Genomic DNA, 20,050 nt, shown 5'->3' with positions numbered 1-20,050 from the left:
AGTTTTGGTATTTTATTTGCATAAATGGACCTCATTGGGAACTTAGGTGGGAATTTTTGCTATAAAATGCAAGCCTTCCTTTGTTCCTTGCAACCCACCTCTTTCACTGAAGGCTTTGTCTCCATGGTTTGCAAACTAAAATGAAGTCTCCTTCCTCCAAATTCCTTTTTAGAAAACTTTTGTTCACACACCCAGATTTCTTACCAAATTTAGTGCTCTTAACCATGAGTTGCATTGTGTTTGATTGAAGGACATTTTCTCCCCATAATATCTTTGAATTTCCTGGGACTTTGGAGGCAATTTTCAAATAGAAATTTCTGCATCAAAATACAAATAAGCAGTATGAGACGCATCCTTTTATGGTTCTGGCAGGGTCTGAAAATTAAACTAACATAAGACAGATTAACAGGAGAAAGGCATACAATTTATTTGATATAAGTTTTATGTGGCATGGGAGTCCTCACAGGGAGGACATGTCTCACAGAGGAGTTTCATATCTTGCTTTTAAGAAATTAAATGAAGGCCATGATTATCTGCTGGCACTGGCAGCTTAAAGTGTCTTTAACTCAAAGTAGTCAATATGCCAAGAGTGGCATATTTGAGGGTGGAATATTTTAAACTCCCTCTGAAGTTTGTTTCAACTGAACAAAAATGAGAACCAACACCAGCCCTTGTATGTTGTGCTGCTGTGGTTGTAAAGGGGGAGATATCCTGCAAATCCCAGCACCCCTAGAGGAGAGAGAGCCTCTTTCAACCTGAATCCCATGCAACATGGACACCATCAGGCCATCTCACTTGGTTTCTCTTCCTCCCTCTTCCAAACTCATTCTTCCTCTATGAGCAGTAAGAAAGTCATCACAGGCTGATCAAGAGTGTCTGTCCCATGTCAGGGGTAAACTGATATGATCATGCCCTTCACTCAGAGGAATGGGGTATTCTGAGTCTGTCACAGATGATACTAGACAGAGATGTGATGCTAGGGACTTGGTCTCTCTGGTGAGCCTGCATCACTTAGTGTAAGAGGGGCTGCCCATGAAAAATAGCTCAGTTCCCTGGAATGTGGGGCCTGTGAGATTATGTGGCCACACTATGTTCTCAACAGCACATGACTGAGGGTCAATTTTCAAGGTGGAAAAGCTACAGGTTCTTTTTTCAGAATCACAGATGCCTCGCACTGAAACATATCACGAAGTCCCAAAGCAAAAGATGCTGGCATGGATGCAGAGACAAAGGAACACTTACACACTGTTGGTCAGACTGCAAAGTGGTGCAGCCTCTGTGGGAGGCAGTATGGAGACTCCTCAAAGAGCTAAAGTAGACCTACCATTTGATCCTGCAATCTTGCTCCTAGGCATTTACCCAAAGGAAAAGAAAAGGTATTCTACCATAAAGACACTTGCATCCAAAGGTTTACAGCAGAACAATACACAATCACAAAGGTGTGGAAACAAACAAACTGCCCTTCACCACAGGAATGAATAATAAATTGTGGCATATGTATTCCCTGGAATATTATTCAGCCATAAAAAGATGGAGATTATCTTTTGCATAAACCTAGATGGAATTGGAGATGATTCTCCTAAGTGCAATATCACAAGAATGGAAAAACAAATGCCACATGTAGTGAGTACTAAACTGCAACCAGTAGATTAACGCCTACACAACCATATGAAAGAAAAACTCAATAAAATTATAGCATGGCAGGGGGGGAAGGGATTGAATAAATTCCCACTGAATGGGTACATTGCATGAATATATGGCACATTTTCTGGGTGTGGGACACATCCACAAATTGGACTTTAACTTTACAAATACAAACTATGAAATCTGTACCCCCACATTAATCTGAAATTTAAATATATATATAAACTTATATACATATATATATATATACACACACACACACACACACACACACATATACTTCCAGTTTGGAAGTTTATATATAAACTCCAAAAAATTCCTACCTAAGTTCCCAATGAGGTCCATTTATGATTAAACTGCCAAATAGAGCTGTGTCTATTCAAAATATGACACTTTGCTTACAGTGCAATTGAAGGTACTAGATTTAGGAGATAGTTGGTGCTACTTCTCTTCTCCTCTTTAGTTTCACAAGTGTCCTTTTTCAGCCAGTCTCTTACTTCACCTTTTTTTCTCTTTACATCTCTACTGTCTGCCTTTTGTATGGTTGGCTGATACATCATCAAGCTTCTGGAATCTGTAGCAAAATGCTTGACACCAGTTTTCTTCTGTTTTATAGCTACTCTTTTCCGGTAAGTGATACTTGCTTACATTTCTTTTTCTGCCTCTTTTCCTCATTCTCCCTCTTGATGGTGTTTTTTATATACTGTCCCTGCTAATTTCTAATCTTATCTTGGTGTAAAGTGAAATCTTCCTGGACCTGCTACTCACAGGCAGTTCACACAACAAAAAAGGGTGTGGTCTAGGCTGCAGCAGCCTCATTATGAACCTTTGGTCTTGACAACTCACACACTTAGAAATCAGGTGTGGGGATGCCATGATGCAGCATCTTGTTTCTCCTGCCTCAGACCTAGCTCTTCCCTGCACACATTTCCTGGCTCTGGGAGTCCTTCCTGAGCCTTGCTTTTTCATGTCTCAGATCCGCTCTGAGTCCATGGATGATACTGCTGTCTGATCATTGCCCTGCAACTGTAAGCTCCTGCTCTGCTTCCTGTCAATGTCCATTTGTCCCTTTCTTCCTGATATTTCAGTTAGTTCCACATTATATAGAAGGTGAAGTATGTTTCTCCTGATGATTTTTTTTGTCTTCAAGTCACATCTTATACAAGCAGTCTTTGGAACTTGTTTTGGTTATTATTAGGAGTCAAATATATTTACCATGTTGTTGCTGGCTCCATACAATGAACAGATATTTTGCATCCCATGTGTGCAATATTTAGCCTCTGGAAATAATCTCTTTATCAAATGTTTTTGGGGATGATTCCCAAACTTATGTGACTGGAGAACCAATAGTAAAATAGTTGTCTTTTTTTTTTTTCTTTCTGAAGAGAACAGCTAAGGTGGCTTAAATTTATACTACTAAATAGAATTTCACTGCTCCATCCACAGGCGATTTATGAAAGAAAAAGAAATGACATTGCCCTATGTATCACAGATAAATGCTTCCATGAACAAAGTTTTCAGGATGTGTGGAGACTTCTTCTGACTGACAGGACAGCTAGAAAGGGACTATGGAAAAAAATGTAAGAGAGCACAGAAAAGACACAGCAGGTTTCACAGTAGAAAGAAGCATAGCCGCCTATCTGGCTTTAGCTGCAAGATACTGGCAGCCCACAATAAAAATGTTCTTAAAGGAACATTTTTTAAAGTTTACAAAAGACTTTAAGGAACTTAAAGAACTCATTTTTAAGTATCATTTGTATGACTTTTTTGTTTTGATCACTGCAGACTTGTAATATAACCTCAAATCTGGTAGAGTGATGTTTCCAAATTTCTATTACGAAGAATAGCCTTAGCTGGTTGGTGCCTATGGCTCAGTGAGTAGGGCGCCAGCCCCATATACCGAGGGTGGCGGGTTCAAACCCAGCCCCAGCCAAACTGCAACAAAAAAATAGCCGGGTGTTGTGCCAGGTGCCTGTAGTCCCAGCTACTCAGGAGGCTGTGGCAAGAGAATCACCTAAGCCCAAGAGCTGGAGGTTGCTGTGAGCTGTGACACCATGGCACTCTATTGAGGGCGACAAAGTGAGGCTATCTCGAGAAAAAAAAGAATAGCCTTGGCTATACAGGGTTTTTTTCTGGTTCCATGCAAAGTGAAGAACGATTTTTTCCAGTTCTCCAAAGTATAATCTTGGTATTTTAATAAGGATTGCATTGAATATGTAAATTGCTTTGGGTACAATAGACATTTTAACAATGTTGATTCTTCCCAGCCAAGAGCATGGTATGTTCTTCCATTTGTTCATGTCTTCTACTATTTCTTTTCTTAGGGTTTCATAATTCTCGTTGTAAAGATCCTTCATAGCTTTTGTCAAGTATATTCCTATTTCATTTCCTTTGAAGCTATTATGATGGGAATTGTGTCCTTGATTTGCTTCTCAACTTGGCTGCTATTGGTATATGTATACAAAGCCTACTGATTTTGGACATTGATTTTATACTCTGAGATGCTACTGTATTTCTTCATCCTTTCCAGTTTTGTGGTTGAATCTCTTGGGTTTTCTAAGTAGAAGATCATATCATCAGCAAAGAGTGACAGTTTGACTTCCTCTTCCCCCATTTGAATGCCCTTTGTATCTTCTCTAGCCTAACTGCATTGGCTATAACTTCCAGAACTATGTTGAATAGTAGTGGTGATAGAGGACATCCTTCTCTGGTTCCAGTTCTAGGTAGAAAGTCTTCAATTTTGCTCCATTCAGTATGATATTAGCTGTGGGTTTGTCATAGATGGCTTCAAACAACTTAGGAAATGGGCCACCTATGCCTATTTTCATAAGTGTTCTTGTTAGAAAAGGATACTCAAAACTTATCAAATGCTTTTTTCTGCATCTACTGAGAGGATCACATGTCTTTGTTTTTGCTTCTATTGATACATTGAATTACATTTATGGATTTGTATGTGTTAAACCAGGCTTGCATCCCTGAGATGAAGCCTACTTGATCACAATGTATGATTATATTATATATATATCGGGCTGGTTCTCTACTCCTTTGAGCCACAGGCAACGCCCATGATGTATAATTTTTTTAATGTGTAGCTGCAATCTATTTGCTAAAAATTTCTTGAGTATTTTTGCATTGATATTCATTAGTGAAACTGCTCTATAGTTCACCTTTTTAGTTGGGTTCTTTCCTGGTTTTGGAATCAGAGTGATGTTTGCTTCACAGATTCACAGAAAGTGTTGGGGAAGGTTCCTTCATGCTCAACGTTTTGGAATAGGTTCTTAAGTATAGGTACAAGCTCATCTTTGAAGGTTTGATAGAATTCTGGTGTGAAGCCATCTGATCTGGGGCTTTTTGTTGTTGTTGGGAGTTCTTTTATTGTTCTTCAATCTTAGTGTTTGATATTGGTCTGTTCAAGAGATCAATTTCTTCCTGGATAGGTCTAGGGAGATGCTGTGATTCCAGGTATTGGTCCATTTCCTCCACATTGTCAAATTTCTGGGCATAGAATTTTTTCTAGTAGTCAGACACAATGTCTTATATCTCTGTGGTATCAGCTGTTATTTCCTCCATTTCATTTATAATTGAGGTTATTAGAGATTTTATTTTTCTGTTTCTAGTTAATCTGGCCAATGGTTTCTCAATTGTATTTCTTTTTGAAGAACCAACTTTTTCTTTCATTTTCTGAATAATTTTTTTGTTTTCAATTTCATTTATTTATGATTTGATTTTCGCTATTTCTTTTCTTCAGCTAGGTTTCGGATTGGATTGCTCTTCCCTTTCCATTTCTTTCAGATGATTCATTCGGTTGTTGACATGCTGTTTTTTGGATATAGGCATCTAATGTAATAACTTTCCCCCTCAGGACTGCTTTTGCAGTGTCCCACAGATTTGAGTGGCTTATGTCCTCTTTGTTGTTATGTTCATGGAAGTTACTTATTTATTTATTTTAGAGACAGAGTCTCATTTTGTCACACTTGGTAGGGTGCCGTGGCATCACAGCTCACAGCAACCTCCAGCTCTTGGGCTTAGCCAATTCTCTTGCCACAGCCCCCCAAGTAGCTGGGACTACAGAAGCCTGACACAAGGCCCAGCTATTTTTTTATTGCAGTTTGGCTGAGGCCAGGTTCAAACCTGCCACCCTCAGTATATGGGACCAGCACCCCACTCACTAAGCCACAGGTGCTGCCCATGTTCAAGGAAGTTAATTATCTGTTTCTTTATCTCTTCCTTGACTCAAATGTCATTCAGCATAACGTTATTTTCCAAACCTTTGTGTGGAGATGAAATTTTTCTTGGGAGTTGAGATCCACCTTTTCTGCCTTGTGGTCTGAGAAGATGTAAGGTATAATTTTGATTCTTTTAATTTTGTTGAGGTTTAATTTATATCCTAAAATATGATCTATTTTGGAGACTGTTCCATGTGCTGATGAGAAGAACATATATTCCTTAGCTTTGGAATGATGTGTTCTGTACATGTCTATTAAGTCCATTTGTTCTAGGGGTATATTTAAGTCCCTTGTATCTTTACAAGGGCCTTAAATGCACCTTTTCTCTATAGAGGATCTGTCCAGCTCTGAAAGAGGGGTGTTAAAATCCCCTGATATTGTAGTGTTATACAATATCATATTGCTCAAACCAATTAAGGACTGTTTCATAAATCTGGGAGTGTCCAAGTTGGGTGCGTATATATTTAGAATTGAAATGTCTTCTTGTTGTATCATTCCCTTGACCAGTATGCAGGGTCCATCTTTGCTTTTTTTACTTTAGTTGCTTTAAATATATATGAAATGTATATGAAAAGAGCTTGTCTTGTTGTAACAAATATCCTCAATATTTCCACATTAGTAAAATATTTGATTTTCCCATCAATTTTAAAGTTTAGCTTGGCAGGATATAGAATTCTGGGCTAAAAATTGTTGTGTTTAAATTAATGGTAGATGACAATTCTCTTCTGGCTTAAAAAGTTTAAGTTGAGAAGGGAAGCCCTGTCAATTAATTGGTGCTTACTCCTGGCTGCTTCCAGAATTTTCTCTTTCATCTAGACTTTGGACAGGTTCATGACAATGTGTCTTGGATAAACTCTGTTTGAGATGAGATTACATGGAGTTCAATATCCCTCTGAATGGAGTATGTCAGAATCTTTGGTGACACTTGAGAAATTTTCACTCAAATGATATTCTCAAGTAGGGCTTTCATTACTCTGGGGCATGATTCTTCCCTTTTTGGGATACCAATAATTTGTATGTTTGAATGCTTCAGAAGTCCCATAATTCTATGAGTGAACATTCTGCTTTCTAGCTCTTCTTTTATGCCTCTTTAACTGCCTGTGTTAGCTCAAGATTTTTATGCTCTAGCTCAGAGATTATTTCTTCCTCATGGTCCAATCTGTATTAATACTTCTTACTGCATTTTTCTTTAAGTTCTCTGATTGACTCCTTCAATTTCTCAAGCTCTGCTATATCCTTTCTATATTTTTCATCATTTATCCCTTATTTGGTTCTATTTTTGGATTTCCTTTTGATTATTTCCCACATTCTCAGCTATTTCTTTCACTGTTTTTATCATCCATATTTTAAATTATCTGTCATTTCTATCTTTTCTTTATATGTGGAATCCTCTGCGGTAGCTACCTCATGATCCCTAGGGGGCAGGGGTTGCTCTGTACTGTTTTTTCATATTGTCAGGATTTTTCTATAGGCTCCTCCTTGTGAGTTTTTTCTTCTTAATTGCTTCCTTCACCTACTTTTTCCTTTCACTGCCTCCTCCTCTTTAAATTATCTTGTCTCTGTGCTTAGATGTTGGAAGTGTCCTTTTGATATAAGACCAAAAAGAAGAGAAGAGTGAAGAGCAAGAAGGGAGAAAAGATAGTAAAAGAGAAAATAAAAATAAAAGGGGGGGGGAAGGAAAGATTGACAAAAAGAAGAGAGGAACAGAAAGGGGGGAGACAGGAGTAATAGCAGTGTTCAATAGGATGCTTTGATGAATGCCTGCAATTCCGGGTCTGTGGGGGGCCAGGATGGGTGGGTCCCTTGCGGTCAGGAGCTCTTTACTAGGCTAAGCAAAAGTATGACCCCCACCTCCACCAAAGAAAAAAACAAACAGCAGTATGTTTCAGTGGTGACCGACCAAGAGCATCCTTCCAAAGGCCAAAGCTAGAAGGACCCCCTAGACCAGGGGATCAAGGTCTCCTTGAGCCAGGCCAATGCTGTGGTACCCCAGCACAGGCCTCAGAGTGAGGCTCTGTCCCATAAATAGAATACTGACTGACAAAGAATAAAACAGATCATAAAAAAAGATAAAATAAAAATAATAAAAAGTATATGAAAAAACACTGAAGGAATTTGTCATGACCAGTCCTGCCCCACAGGAAATACTCAGAACTATATTATATATGAATCGGCAAAATCCTCACCACTGTAAAATGACCCAAAAAAGTTAAAGATCACAACTTGATAAAAAAAACTAGCACTGGAGGGAAAACAAAGCAATAAGGTACTACCCAATATGATGAACATAACAGCATCTCACATATCCAGTCTATTGCTCAATGTGAATGGTTCAAATGTGCCGCTCAAAAGGCACAGGCTGTCCAAATGGATGAAAAACCACAATCCAAGTATCTGCTATCTCCAGGAAACACATCTAAACCATAGGGTCTCACACTATAGACTCAACATGAAAGGATGGAAAAAATATTCCACACAAATGGAAACCAAAAGAAGTAGGTATAGCCATTCTCATATCAAACAAAATTGACTTTAAACCTGCAATGGTAAAGACAAAGATGGTCATTAAATAATCATAAAGGAAACAATGCAACAAGATGTAACAATCATATATATATATATATATATATATGCACCAAACACAGGTGCTCCCAGATACATAAAACAAATTCCACTACAGCTAAGCAAGGAAATAAATAGTAGCATTTTAATTGCTAGGAACTTCAACATTCTACTGTCAGAGCTAGAAAGATCATCAAAGAAGAAAATAAATAAACATTGGACCCTAATACAAATGGACCTAACAGACCTTTAGAGAACATTCTACCCCAAAACCACAGAATACACATTCTTCTCATCAGCACACAGGACATTCTCCAAAAGTGGTATCTTAGGCCACAAAAACAAGTCTCAACAAATTTCAGAAAAAAATCAAAATTATACCATGTATCTTCTCAGACCATAGTGGAATAAAACTAGAAATCAATTCCAAGAGAAACATCTAATTCTACATAAAGTCATAGAAATTGAACAGTCTGCTGCTGAATCTTTCAGTCAATAATGATATTAAGAAGGAAATCAAAAGTTTCTTTGACTTGAAGAGCAAAGGAGATGCATGCTATCAACATCTATAGGCTTCAGCAAAAGCATTCCTAAGGGGAAATTCATAGCCTTAAATGCCCACATCAAAAAGTCAGGAAAAACTACAAATTAACAACGTCATATCTTAAGGAATTAGAAAAGGAAGAGAAAACCAAACCAAAAACCATCAGAAAGCAAAAAATAACAGAGATCAGAGATTAATTACTAGGAGCTTTCTGACTCACTGGATGACAAGTTGTTACTAGATTGTTATTGAAGAGCAAGGAGGTCTTACTCTGTCTTGAATATCTCCCTGGACCTGTTGAGTATGGAAAAATGTTCTGATTTCTTCATCCTTTTGCCATGAAGACTTTCTAATCCATCCCCGGAACTTACGTTCTCATCTACAGTGTCATGTCCACCCCCAGCTTACTTTGTGGATATCTTTGGCTATATCTTTTGGCCAGTATAGTCAGCTTATAACTATGCTGCTGGGGTGGGAGGCAAAGAAAAGGCTGCCTGCCATCCTCAATTGTCTGGTTGTTCTCTGTAAGCTCATGGTTGGTATCAGATGGTGATTGTCTTAGGGCTCCCTATCCTCTTTTGCCCACAGGGGAATTAGCAGGGAGAAGAGAATCCAGGCTAGGAAATGATTTTGTTGTTTCCACCTTTTCTTCATGAAAAGCTTTAGAGCTGGGTGCAGCAATTTTGACTTTGTGACCTTGGGCTGCGAGTGGCTCCAGTCTGTGGTCTCACCAAATAGTTGTGTCCATCCTGATGGCTCTGCTGCTGCAGGACTTGACAGGCTCTGCCCTGTGGCTCCCAATGCCGTGTGCCTAGATCCATTCAAAGCCACTGCGAGAGTAACTTGGGACCATGGATATTGCCATTGGGCTCACCTCCTGCTTCTTGTTTCCTCCTGCCCTCGGGCTGAGTCCTGTCACACCTGGAGAACTCCAAGAAGTGGAGTGAAGGGGGCAGTCCTCTCCTTCGCTGTGACTGACCAGCCCCCCTGGCCCATCCTGATCATGTCTTCTGCATTCCTGGCCAGCAAAGGAAGGAAGGGAGGGAGGGATGGATGGATGAATGAATTAATGGATGGATGGATGGATGAAGGAAGGAGGGAAAGAAAGGAGGAAAGAAAGGAGGAAGGGAAGGGGAAGGGGAGGGAAGGGAAGGGAAGGGGAAGGGAGGGGAAGGGAGGAAGGAAGGAAGGGATTTAGAGCTTCTTCTAAGGAGCCCAGAGACTCCATCTTCGGAGTCCACCCCAGAAATAAGGTTGGTTGAAGAGAAAAAGTTATAAAGAAAGACTTGCCTTAGTCCTTTTTTCAAGTTAAAAATTTGTATGAATTCAAGGACCTTGAGGGGAAGACCCCACATAATCCTCTTATGAAAATGTCTAATGTGGGATTTTTTTTTTTTTGACATAGTGAGGCTATGTCACCCTCAGTAGAGTGCCACGGCATCACAGCTCACAGCAACCTCAAATTCTTGGGCTTAAGCGATTTTCTTGCCTTAGCCTCTGAGTAGCTGGAACTACAAGAGCCTGCCACACCCTAGCTATTTTTTGGTTGCAGTTGTCATTGTTGTTTAGCAGGCCCGGGCTGGGCTCAAATCTACCACCTTTGGTGGTGTATGTGGCTGGAGCCCTACTCACTGAGCTATGGGCACCAAGCCCATCATCTCTTTCTTACTGGAACCAAGGACGGAAACATCCTAGGCAGTATTCAGGCAGTGATCTCCACCCACTAATGGTGCCAACATTCTGTTTTATTTAGCCATAGGATTTCTCAGAAAGAGGTACTGTGTGCTTGACAAAATGCCATGAATTATACAAAGTCCCAGAAGTCTGACCCTCACTGATTTCTTCATATTTCTTGATCAGGGAATTTTCAGATTTTTTCAGACCTAGGCTCACACCTTGAGGGCCTTGCATTATCCTCTGGAAGACTCACCATGTGACTTTCTAAGTCTTTCACGAGTTAGACCCTAGACTCTTACCTAAAGACCTCTCTGGATCACTCAACAGATGATCTTTTGGGCCATTCTCCAGGCTATATCTCTGACCCTTCTTCACATCCTTCTTTAGTAAAAGAATTTTTGAACATCTCTCATGGAAGCTTCCAGATTGACTCAATCCTGAATTCTAAAGATCTTCTGTTCTGACTTTTAAAGAAAGAGATCCACAAGAGTTCATAATGGCACTTTGACTCAAATGTCTGAGGAATTTCTCTCAGAAGATATAGCAGTGACAAAGACTCATGAATCCTATGGGGCAGGCTGGTGTTCAATAAGCCTCTTTCAAAGGTGATGCTCTATTTTCTTCTGAAGCTCACCACTGGGATGAAAATCTCCAGGAAGGACAGAGATTGGAACATAAGCCTTGGAGGACTGGCTCACCAATGTAAGGTTGGGAGCTGGAAGACAAAAGTCATCCTGAGATTTCTTGATCACAGAGGGTAAACGCTATACAATTTTCTGTTTTTTCTGCAACACATTCCATTCTACATGGTGAATTTCATATGGTGTACTTCTGTTTAGGAGGCTCAGATGATAGAACTTGGAGTAAGGAATGAAGTTGGGACTAGGACTGGTCCTGAATGAGGGATGTGGACTGAGATAGAGGCAGGATTTGAGGCAAAATTTGAAGTTGAGCCTCATGCAAGGACAGATGTTGGGAATGAAGTACTGGGGATTCTAGGGCTACGGAGCTATTTGAAATTCTACTGAGGAATAACATCTACCAGGGATGAAGACAGTAGACGGTGGGAGCTCACTATGCAGAGGTAGAAGACCAAAGAAGAGCTGGATATATTTTTCTCTAGATTGTCCTCAAAGGTCTTAGAAAACGGTGATAAATGTGCATTTGACTTTTCTGGTCCAAAATGGAAGCTGAATCATGCTTATCAGCAGTTTTGCTGAAGAATTTAGTTGGTAGTCTAACTTAAATTGCTTTTTAAATGATCTTGTCTTCTTTTCCTTCCACATCAGGAAATCAATCCTCTTTTAACCTGTCTCTCCAAGAGTTTCAGAATATCAGGATTAAAAAAAGAGAAGGTACCAGGTTTGCTTGTTGGCTGCAGGGTCTCCTATGAAAGAGAACTCAGAAGAGTTGGGAGCAAGAATCTCTTGCTTAAAATCACATTGTGTCAATTTGGAGGGGAACAAGTCCTTGGCATAAGGCTACCAGCAGGAGAATTCTCAAGTAAGGATTGAAGGGCCAATACCTCTTATTATCTGGAGAAGATATCTCTAGGGCAGGCTTTGGTACAATGGAAATGGATTCAGAATGAGTCACAGTTTAAGTGCCATCTGGTGGTGGTGAAGCAGGGGTTGGCAGTGTGTGATGGGAAGCATGGGAATTTGTGCAAACCACTGCTTGGGGTAAAGGGTCAACATCTTGTGAAATAATGGTCTTTATAGGCTGGAAGCAGTGGCTCATACCTGTAATCCTAACACTCCGGGAGGCCAAGGCAGGTGGATTGCTTGAGCTCACAAGTTCAAGAACAGCCTGAACAAAAGTGAGACCATGTCTCTACTAAAAATAGAAAAACTGAGGCAATAGGATCACTTGAGCCTGAGCTGGAGGCTGCTGTGAGCTATGACACCACAGCAGCTGAGCTAGAAAGTTCAACTGAGGCACAGTGGTAATCAAAAGCACTCTAACCAGGGCGACAGCTTGAGACTCTATCTCAAAAAAAAAAAAAGGTCTTTATAGACAAAGTGGCCTACAGTTAGAAAAGAGGATCTGCCCCCTGAATGTGATGTGGTGGGAGAGGGGCAAAGACAAGTGGCTGGGGTAAGGCATGGTGACTGGGAATTTGAAATCAAAAGGAGGAATAGGCTTTGGTGGCAGACAGTCATCCAGTGGAGAGAGTAAAAGTAAGTCAGATAAGGGGTCACCAGGTCAGGTGAGAGACTGGCGGAAGGAGGTGGAGAAGGCTCATGCAGAGGGGCTGGTACTAATTCACCTGAAGAATTACTGACAGGGTAGAGGAAAAACTTCATTGATGACTCTGACACAGAAATTGGGAGAAGCTAAAAGTGATACAGAGTGTTGGGGGTCGGGGGTCCTGGTTCCCTGAACCCAGTTGACAGTTGACCTGGTTCAATTATTCAGCTGAGCTAGAAAGTTCAACTGAGGCACAGTGGTAATCAAAAGCAAAGGTGAATGGAAACTGGAAATAAAACTGGAGTCAGCACAGGAGGTGTGAATAGAAAGCAAATGTAACCACATAAGTTTCAGTGTAACAAAGTGAGATTTTATTTAGGAAGAACAAAGAAAGTTTAGAGCACTTCCGAAGAAAATTGGAAGTAAGTCCCTCTCATAAAGGAGCAGAGGTGAGAGAAATGCAGGTGAGGCAAAGGCCTGCAGGGACATAGATACCCTTTCTCTCGGTTTGAAATTGGTCCCAAGTCTTTCATTGGCCTCTCTGCACCTCCAGGCAGTATTGCCCCTTTACACTGGTCATTGACTATCTCTTTCTATTGGTCATTGCTTACCTAGGTTACCTCATACCCACATTCTTATGGCCTTTCCAGACTTCCTGGTTGAGCAGGACAGGTTTTCCTCCCACCCTCCTTGAAACCCCTTTCTCAGTGTCCCTTCTCACAGAGAGAGTAGCATCTTCTAGGGACAGTGGGAAGAGCAATTCTGTGACCTCAGCAGTTGTGCTATTACACACATCACGGGGGGGTGTGTGTGTGTGTCTGGACATAACAGCTGACAAAACCTCAAAGTATCATGATCTCCACTTCTGTCCTGCAGAAGACAGGAGGTACTAAGCTTCTGCCAGGACCAGAAAAAGGAAAAGAGAGTCTGATAGCCTAGCTGGGGTAGACTGAAGCCTGCGAACCCCCTCACCTTGCCCCTACATTCACACACCCATTCACATACCCTCTCCCATCACTACAGTAGGGTGAACTAAATCCCTGAGATGCATTAAACATGTTTAGAAGGAAAACAGGAAAGGAGAGGAAAGATTAATCACCTTATCAGAAAAGAAAGCAGCTTCCTTTCTTCCTCTGCTTCTCTGGCAAAATCTCTGACCTAGAAAACCAGGAGAGTAGGTTATATGTAAGGAAGGTAAGAAGCACAGGGATTATACAGAAGTCCCTTGGGATATAAACTCTGATAGCACCCAAAATCAGCAGACAAGGCCAAATGGTCAAAAATAATATTGACAACATTCACATGTACGTGTGGCCTCATCTATAATGTACTTTCACATACATTATTCCACATGATACTGAAAACTACCACGTGAAACACAGATAACAGTGGTTACTGCAAAGTGGAATCCGAGCACCCAGGAAGTCAAAATACTTATACAAAGTCAGGAGACAGAGGTTCTAATTCCAAAGCAATTGGTAGTCCTTCCTCAACATCTCACATGACCATCTATTAGACAACACCCATTGCCCAGGTCCATCACCCCTTCATGCTCACATATGGGCAAAACAGGGACTCTAAGTATCTCGGGTCCCTTTGTCATTCCATGAGTGTCTCCTCTGAGTGCTATACCTAGTAAAAGACATCCTCAGAAATCATGTACCTGGGACCTCATGGAAAGAACGGGAAACCTCACCACTGGAGAGCTCAGGTCAAATAGGCAGAACTTTACCTTTCAATGTTCCTTCCACCTTCTCTTCTCTTGGCTCTGAGAGCAAGAACAAAAAGTAAAAAGTAACAGGCCATGACTCACTTCTCTAATTCCTCTTTCCTTTGAAAAACTCAAAGGAAGATTTCATTTCTAAAATCCCCATATGATGTTCTCAGAAGTCGTGTGCTCACAGGAGACACAGAATCAGAAGCCAATAGTCATGCCTGCTCCCTTAAAGGACCACATATCCTGGGAGCAGAGCTCAGAGGCTCTCAACATTGCTCTCCTGATCTGCTCAACATGAAAGCTTGGTTGAATGACATCCAACAGGAATGCTACTTGAGATCAAGTGTCAAGAGAGACTGTTCTCCTTCAGAGACACCCATGCTTTCTAAATATGCCAATCGAGGACCATGAAATTACTGTTTGGAGTTTTATCCTAGAACCTTCCACCACACCCAGATTGGCAGCCTATAAGCCTGAGGTGGAACTTTAGTCCTCCTTAGCCCCTAGCCCTGCCCAACCTCTTCCCTAGAAGAGAGATGTTCTACCAATCTCTAAACCAACAAGACTCATTTAGACATGTGGGAATAGGAAATAAAAACAACAGCAAAGACTTTCTCTTGGATGTTCCTTACCTTTCTGATGTCTCTATTTTCCCAGGTAGTTGATATTTATTTCAATAGCAGGTACCACAGGTACACAAAGAGTAACCTCAATCCACACTGAAAGGTGAATTAGGTGAATATCCAAAACAGTAGAGCTGAAGCTCAGCCATGGCTCAGGATGGCTGTTTAAGAAACAAGAGGACATTCTCCATTACACAAATGGCAGGGCTGCCTGAAGTAACTGAGTGCAAAGGGCGCCCATGCTTAAAATTTCTGCTTGTGTCTAGACATTTATACTCTCAGGATCACACACATCCTCAAATCCACATTATCTACAGAATGTTTTTACCTCACACTAACCCAGTTATGAAACCTAAAGTTCTTTTACACTTAGTTTTATGAAAGTCAAATTGTTAACGTTTTTGTTTTAAAGTCAGCCTTTACTGTTTTGAATCAGAGGATCTGACTCAAATAATTAAAACTAATAATTCATTAGCCAACATCCAAAAAACTAAAATAAGTATACATTAAACATACATAGTTAAAACTTCAAGTGATTTTGGAGGTAAATGTATAGCACTTATTTTTCTGAAGTTAGTGAAGCTTAAATGGTTCAAAGACTTTTTGGGACATGCTCCATACACACACACACACACGCATCTTTTCACAAATAAATCCAGTATTTTAAAATCTAGAAATCATTTCTTGTTTCCATATTTCATTCATTATATTGTCCACACCTTTTCTAACCCTACCTAAAATACAGACAGTACTGTTAACAAACCCACAAAGGGGATTCAGGTTGCTCTCCACACAGAAAGCCAATTACTGAGACAATAAGGATTGTCAAGGAGAAAACAATTTATTGCAGAAGCAGTATGTCTGCCGGGAGGAGGAAGCACAGACCACCTCAGCCCTCCTGACCAATTAGGATCAGAGGGGTTTTCTGGAGATGAAATTAATAAGGCATGAGGGGAGTGAGCATCATTATATGTTTTGGGTGGAGTCCATGGCTTGCAAGAACAGTGAGAAATCATGCTACTACATACATCCCATGATCAAAATATGGTGGATAAGTCCCTCCCAGGGCAGGTATTCTGGTAGTATAGTGAGCAGAGACTTAATATTGGTCATTCTTTCAGACTTGTGTGGAGGCTCAATGGGTCCTTGGGCACAATCTGTGGTGGCATATGGCTTGTCTTTTCTAGACAAATGAGCAGTGTAAGGCCCTGTAGTTATTTCATGACTGCAAGAAGGCTCTGCCATTTCTGGGAAAGAAACTCAAAAGGGAGTGCATCAGTGCAACAGAAAGTTACAAAGTTCTGGCCAGCAATTCTCACTGGCCTAGGAACTTGAAACATAAGAAAACCACCAAAAAAAGAAACATAAAAATGTTTTCTTGTTTATGGAGCAGGTTATGGTCCCAGCCCTCTACATCAATGTCACTATATGTATGTGACCTCCCCCAGGTCACAGTGTACTAAGCTATTCACTCCCTCAGTCCTTCATGGCAGGGTGGGACCTAGGAGTGTCAAAGCCTTAAGGCAGAATCTAGTCTTGATCAGCCTCACCTGATTATCCCATAATCATAATCTTTTATCTTTAATGTTAATCTAAACATAATCTTTTCCTAAGTATGCCTAAGTACCAAAAAAAAGGCTTGAAAATATCCGTTCTATATAATTACCCATGCAAATGTCCAAATATCAACTACCTATCACATTTTACTCAGGGTTTTCTTGACAAGTTAAAATAGTCCAAATATTCTCTCACCCTTTTTCGTATACCTTCTTAAACTGTGCAACACTTTATTTGACATGCACAGGCCAGCACTGTTACTTGACCACTTCTGAAGGGTGAGGCAGCCTTCAAACCTGGTAGGTTCTCCTTTCATCTTTGTAGGACCAGGTAACCTGACTGAAAGGTAAAATCTGCCAAGAGCTGCCACTTCCTCCTCTCTTTGATATGCATCCTCAGTTTTTATTTAATGTTTGTTTCTGGAAACTAGGAGATATAAACATCTGTGAGTTGGGGACTCTGCCCTTGACCTCATAATGCAGTTTTACCATTAAATCCTACACAGTTCAAGAGCTATACAAAGGCAGTGGAGAGGTTTCCCTATTCCCCACATTTCTAACTGCCAAGTGATCTCTAGAACATATCAGATACCTTGGGTCATAAATACTCAGACACAGTATGCCTCTTAACCAAAGTATCCCTGAATGTCTACCCTCTCCAATTTTCTGATATAAACTCTTGATTCTTTGATAAAGATGGTCAAAGAACAGGTTTTCTCTTTAAAATGGCATTCCTTCACTAGATATCCTTACAAACAAATAATTGTCCCAGTATTCCCAACTAAAGCCCCACTGTTCAGGTATATGAGATGAGCTTAGGTCAAAAGAACACCCCCAAAATAACCACAGATAACCAGGGAATACTGTTGACCTATCTAAGTCAGGCTACTCCAAGTGTGATCTGTGTATGTCCATACATTTCGTACAAAAAATTTTGTTACATTTTTGTTACTGTCTGTGAGATGTCAGAATTTTTTTATTGTAATGTAATGAGGTAATTGAATCCAATAATAAAAAACTGAGGCTCACATTTTGTATTTCTTTGTTTTGTGTGTCAGTTTTTTAGATTCATTTTTATTGTATTTTACACAAGTATCAGTGCACACTTGATAGGCTGGGGCTCCTTTACCACAGCTAGTTTAAGAAACTATGGTCTAATCTATATCCTCCACAGTGAAGTCTGGTGTGAAATTAATTTTGTGTGTTACCTTGGCTGGATCATAAGGTGCCCAGATATTTGACTAAATATTACTTCTAAGTGTGTCTGTAAAAGTGTTTCCCAGTGAGATTAGTATTTGAATCAGTGGACTCAGCAAAGCAAATGGTCCTTCCCAATGTGAGTGGACATTAATTAATCTCTTGAGGACCTGAGGTTGTGTGACATCTGCTCCACTCTTTGAGGTGACCTTGGAGAACCTAGTCTGATTGAGAAATCTAGTTTGGCTTTCACATTTTACAAACCCTACAGAAAACTTCTAACTATCTAACCCTAACTCCCTAACCCTACAGAACAAGGGGGTATTTGTGTTATAACTAATTCTTCATACTGCACTTACATAAATACCTCTGCAAAACTGAAAATGCATATTCATAAAATAAGGCAAGCTTCACTGTTACAACAGACTAAAAGGGATGATCTATTCTGTTCTTTCTGAGATCTTAAAATTTAGCCTTTCCCTTTTACTACTTATTTTCTTGATTTACCTCCTGACAAACATATTAATCAAATGTGGACTAAAATGTTGTTTTAAAACAAAAGACAAATGCCCTCAAATGCTACTACTACAGACATCCAATTATTCATCTATAATTGGTGAGTATTTTCAACAACAAGCTGAACACTTTCATTCCTCAGACCCCAACTATGTCCCACTTTAACAAGAAATAGCCAGATTCTTCAATGCCTTTATTCCTCCAAATTGAGGAATAAACAAAGAAAAGAGGAACATCCTAACCAGCTCCACACACAAGAAAACATTTTTATAGTTTTTAAAATTCTCTTCTGTTTCAAGTTCCCCGGCCAGTAAGATGAACTGATCAGAACTTTGTACCTTTCTGTTGGATTGATGCACTCCCTTTTGAATTTCTTTCCCAGAATCAGCAAAAACTTCCTAGAGCCATGAGACAACTACAGGACCTCACACCACCTGTTTGGAGAAGACAAAATAAGCAACCCCCCACCACAAATTATGCCTCAGGACCCAGTGAACAGCCAATTGCCATATCCTGCCTGGACACAAAGCTAAAAGAATGACCAATATTAACCCCTATCTCATTATACTACTACAATCCCTGCCCTGGGTAGGATATCCCTGCCATATTTTTGATCACAGGATGTATGTGTCAGCATGACTTCTCACTGTTCCTTGCATTCCACCCCAAATGTACAATGTTGCTCACACCCCTCATACATTACTCACTTCACCTCCAGAAACAACCCTGACCCTCTTGACTGGAGAGGCAGATTTGAGACAATCCATACCTTCCCCTCCCAGCTGATGCCTCCTCTGCAATAAATCCTTGACAACCTTCCACGTCTCAGTAACTGGCTTTCTGTGTGGGGAGCAACAAGAACCACCCCCTTGCAGGTTCATTAACAACCCTAACACCTAAGCCATAAACCCTGAATCTCATCCAGACCCTCACCCTTATTCTAAGCCTTTCCTTACACCCAATCTTTAAGAGAGCCCTACACCCAAACTCTTAACTCTTTATCACATTGATTAAGCCTTGAGCTTTAAACCTTAATCCTCAATTCATAATTCCTAACCATCTTTGGGGTCAGTTTTAGCAAGTTTCTATTAGAAAATTGGTTTAAGAGCTCAAGGTAGAGGATTAGGCTCACTTACCTGCACCAGATAGCTCGGGAAGATGCTTCCTCCATTCCTGGTACCCCAGGTCATGGCAGGAGAAGTGCCCGGGAGGGGTCTGGCACTGCACATGCCCTGGGTTCACCGGGGAGGGGCCGCGGCCAGCCAGGCGACCCCACGAGAAAGCTGAGGGCGCGGGGCCTGGCCGGTACGTGCTCCTCTGCACTTGCAAGAAGAGCTGCCATCGTGTGCACTCCTGCCGACTTTACTTTTGCTTTACTCGGATATATCTCACCCACTCCCGCAAGGTTACCTGGCGACGCATGCAGCCGGTGCCAGCTGTGGGCCTAAGCTCAACCGCGGAGCGTAGAGCACAGGAAGAGACAGCCAGCACACACGTATTGACCCGCACGTGGCCACATAACACGGGGGCGAGGCCTCAGGAGTTTTGTGCACATGCGCAGGCCCAACTCCTCACGCAACCAATCGCAATCTCAGAAG

The 20,050-nt window shown here is 40.8% G+C and overlaps 1 long non-coding RNA gene across 4 annotated transcripts; it reads right to left on the bottom strand.

Annotated features, from left to right (window-relative positions):
• Positions 1 to 9,295: 9,295 nt before the first annotated feature.
• LOC128582035 (uncharacterized) lies at positions 9,296 to 19,910 on the bottom strand. Of its 4 annotated transcripts, XR_008378972.1 has the most exons (5): positions 19,589 to 19,910; positions 15,193 to 15,344; positions 14,576 to 14,611; positions 13,943 to 14,001; positions 9,296 to 9,994 (listed from the first exon to the last, which is right to left on the bottom strand). It is a non-coding gene; the product is annotated as an uncharacterized LOC128582035 (long non-coding RNA). The 4 variants fall into 4 exon arrangements; XR_008378971.1 differs by having other exon boundaries at positions 13,943 to 14,611; XR_008378969.1 differs by having other exon boundaries at positions 13,943 to 15,344.
• Positions 19,911 to 20,050: the final 140 nt, after the last annotated feature.

This window comes from Nycticebus coucang, chromosome 3 (genome assembly GCF_027406575.1).
Source record: "Nycticebus coucang isolate mNycCou1 chromosome 3, mNycCou1.pri, whole genome shotgun sequence".
NCBI lineage: Eukaryota > Metazoa > Chordata > Mammalia > Primates > Lorisidae > Nycticebus > Nycticebus coucang.
The sequence above is the reverse complement of the archived record's forward strand: the minus strand, read 5'-3'. Positions and strand labels throughout refer to the sequence as shown.